Genomic DNA, 4146 nt, shown 5'->3' on the forward strand with positions numbered 1-4146 from the left:
AAACCGACTTGAGAGAGCTTATTCTGAGTTAGTAGGGCACAATTATTTCCACGATATATACTGCATGTCAGCACTCTGTGGCGTAAACTGAAAGACGGGAAGGTATAAAAGCGTGGAGAGCAGTGGTGATACTGGAGAAAGTGCAGGAGGAAGGTGCGACAGAGGGGAAGGATGAATGGGAGGGAATCGCCGAGAAAAACATTCGGCAAAACAATTTAGGGACAGAAACAAATGAAAAGTCATCTGTTGGTTATGATATGTATGGTAATATCTTTGACTGAACCAATATACAGTATATTCATGATGGGAAAATTCATTTGGTGTGCTGTAGTGATACACAGTGATTGAAGGTAATAAATAAACAAATAAAGAGTGCCTTACAGTTTTCTTTCCTGTATGTTGTTTTTATGGCTCAAACAAGTACCCAAATTTGATAAAGCAATTTAGAATAGTTTGAGAAATGAATTTATATATATATTTTCTACATAGATTCTACCACTTGATTCGTCCATTGTGGAATCAAGTCAGTATAATCACAGAACCATGTCGTCTGAAAACTGTAAGTGAATGAAATGTGGTTTTGAGATGTTAGATTAATTTAAAAAATCAAGCTAAGATATTATATATTGATAAACTATCTTGATAGCCAAACTTAAATACAATATGTCATTCATTTTGCAAGGAAAGAAATCAATCAATCTTCTATATTCATCCTCTTTGTATCAAATGACAGCTGAATAATCCAAACTATGAAAGAAAAACATTGTAGGTCCCTGCTCAATACATACCAAATGTCTGCAGTCTATGTCAGAAATTGAGAGCTCCAAGACATATTAGTAGAGAAGGCAAACACAGATACCAAATCCCTTTGGGAGGGGAGCAGGCAGTGGGGTCTTGGGAAGGACGAACTCAGGAAAAAATAAAAATAGTTTTTGAAAGTTAGACTTCAAAATAAACTCAGTGGAAAATTCTTGCCCCATGAAAATCTTTTGGCTTTATTACATTATCTATACTTCTTCACCTCAGTAGCCTCAAAATATAATTTCAGTAGCCTCAAAATATTCATTTAATAGACACAAGAATTTAAGGTCCTTTGTTGAAAAAGATATATGGAAATATGTTTTTAAATTTTATTTATTTATTATCATCATAATCTTGTTTATATTACATTGAATCGCATATAACTTTACAGTGTATTACATTGATTTTTCAAAAGGGAATGCCATGCATGTCAATACAGAGACATTAAATCCCCCACTTCATCATTCAATATCTTTTCATTGTTTTTCCCGATCATTATAATTATTATTCCAATTATTTTTTTAACCAATCACTGTTTCTCATTTTGCTTGTAAACAGTCTTTACCCATCATGAAATACTTTTCAGACCAATCCAGTTGAAAATACTATACATGTCATCACCAACAGGTAATAAGCCATATCTGTTTGTCACTAACATTCTGCCTCTCTATTTGTTGTCTTGCTATCTTTCTCTACCCTCTTCTCTTCATCCCCCATTCCACACTCTTATCCTCATTAAGTATTTTCACTGCTTTTGATTATTACATACTGCATGCATGATTTGAAAAGCCATATTTTGCCATAAAGATGTATAGTAATTAAATGTAAATAAGAAATTATGAAATAAAGTAAAATCGAAAAAGAAATCAGCAAATGTAAAATGCCAGTAATTAAATGCAAAGTTCTATTGAGTAATATCCTGCATTTTTGTTGTTGTTTCCCCCCGTCCCCCACGCCATTCCGATTAAATGTTGCAGTGTTTTGCAAAAAGGGTGATATTCCATGTCTGGATAAAAAGAAATTGAAATATATTTAGAATAACATACAAGATAAACTAAATAGAAGGACTAATAAAAAATGGAAATTTATAACATCAAAAAATCAGAATTCAAGAAAATTATATTTTGAGGCTACTGAGGTGAAGAGGCATAGGTAATGTAATAAAGCCAAAAGTTTTTCATGGGGCAAGAATTTTCCACTGAGTTTATTTTGAAGTTTAACTTTCAAAACTATTTTTATTTTTTCTTCTGGGTACACATTTTTTTGGGTGCATTTATATTTTTGTCTGTTAACATTGTAAAGGTACAGTAAGCACTCAAGATGAGAAATATATAGACGTGTTTGGGTTAGGGGCCTCGAGCTCTTGGCTACAGCAAGTCATTCATTAGGTTAGGGATGCTATAACCAATACCTTCAAATAGCACATTTTTCATAATATGTATATATTTTCTTTGCGAAACTGAATTTAAACCTGTAGGCAGTTGAGAGTACATGAAAACATAAATATTTTCATTTTTAGAAATGCCATCATATTAATGTTAGGAGACTCACTCCCCATAGGCATCCATTTTCTGAAACATTATCCCTGAGGGTTTTATGTAGGACAATATTTTGACTTCCTAGACTACCATTATACCACTATTCCCAGAGTATTGATATGTAGAAATATTATTAAAATGGATGTAGCTAATCAGGAAATAGACTCTACATATTAGAATACTTCTTAGAGATAATAAAGATATTAACTTGACATGTGAAACACTGCTATAAGAGCAATGTACAGTTCCATAATTAAGTATAATTTAGATTTGTCCTGAATCTGCCTATCAAAAGTATTTGTTTGAAAATCAAGTCCTTTATATTTCTCTGAATATGTAGTAAGTTCCTTTCAATCAGTAATACAATAGATGATTATTGTACTACTCACAGAAACCTTTAGTATTCATTAGGCTTTCATTATGGAGTTAAGAAGGAAATGGAGAAAAGGAATTGCCTTCTGTCAAGAGAATTTACCATGTAGTTTGCTTGGGAAGAGTGATTACTATAGAGAGAAGGGGAAGATAATGTTATTTGTTAATGATAACCACACAATATTGTGGACAACCTCATCATTTGTATCTTTCATTAGATTGCCGTTATTCAAAGCTAAGACTACTTTGCATTTCCATTGTTCCTCAGCTCTCAGAGAGTCTGACATACTTCATCCCTACAAGCCTTCTGCCTCTCAGTTGAAATGACCATTTGTTGGAACAAGCAGCTGCAATCGAGGTAAAGGCTGACCTATAAAGGCATGGTTTAACACATACACATATGCAGAAGTTTTGTTCTCTAAAACCCTGTAGTGCTCTGAGACAGCTGTGTGGTAATTGTCAATTTAATCTAGCAGGTGAGTGCAGAAATCTGCACCGGGCATCATTTTCCATTCCGAAAGATTTATAATTTGTACTTTATTGTTTTTGTTGACAATAGCATGCTCATAAATCTATGAATATCATTTAGAAAGCAAATTGAGTTGGCTTCAAAGAAATGCTTTGTAGAGTATATTCTGTGACTTTCTGAGTTTGTTTAGAGTTCAAGCCTAGAATAGTGAACCTAAGGCTATGTGCTCTTAGGAACTAGGTGGAGGGACCAGCAGATGACATAATGGTTATGTTGCTGAGCTCACACATAGTCCCACAGTTTGAGTCCCAGACCCAGCAATGTAAAACTCACTCTGGGCACTTGTGCATGTGGGCCCAAAATCCCCAGAGGAGAAGGGATTGCAATGTGGCCAAACACCTGGGGGGGGGGTCATTTCTTGCTTTCTCTCTCCCCTGCAAGTGCATACACCCTGTACCAAAAGTCCCACCCCCCAAAAAAAAAGAAAAAAGAAAAAAAAAAGAACTATGTAGAGATTTTTAATATATATATATAAATTTTAACATGAGATTCTGAAATTTCTCTTCCTCTCCTCACAATGACTTTAAATTTCTGCCCATTACCAGGTGACTTGCAGCACTACCAGTGGGAGGAAGCTACATTTCCTCATTGAGGAATCATCAACATTGAGAAGAGATAAGCTGTCTCCACAGAGTCTTACTTGAATTTCTGGCCTGGCTCCTGTTTTATAGCATAAATTTTGAACTGTTTGCTATGCAACAATTGATAGCAGAATATTAATTCATTTATATGTAGCACTAAGAATATATTTTTTACTTGAAATATATTTTGTTGTTTTTCTGAAAGTTATGTTTGAAAATATTTAACCATAAACAGCAAAATTATATTCTTCCGGAGGTCAGTGCTGAGTGTAATACAAAGTTCAAGATATTGACCTTTTATCCAATAATTTTTATTGTAATAAAA

The 4146-nt window shown here is 33.8% G+C and overlaps 1 long non-coding RNA gene across 1 annotated transcript; it reads left to right on the forward strand.

The window, feature by feature from the left end:
- The first annotated feature begins 489 nt into the window (after nucleotides 1–489).
- Nucleotides 490–3927, forward strand: LOC114007421 (uncharacterized). Its single transcript, XR_003549050.1, has 3 exons — nucleotides 490–559; nucleotides 2980–3069; nucleotides 3786–3927. It is a non-coding gene; the product is annotated as an uncharacterized LOC114007421 (long non-coding RNA).
- Nucleotides 3928–4146: the final 219 nt, after the last annotated feature.

This window comes from Tupaia chinensis, unplaced genomic scaffold (genome assembly GCF_000334495.1).
Source record: "Tupaia chinensis unplaced genomic scaffold, TupChi_1.0 Scaffold000168_1, whole genome shotgun sequence".
Lineage (NCBI taxonomy): Eukaryota > Metazoa > Chordata > Mammalia > Scandentia > Tupaiidae > Tupaia > Tupaia belangeri.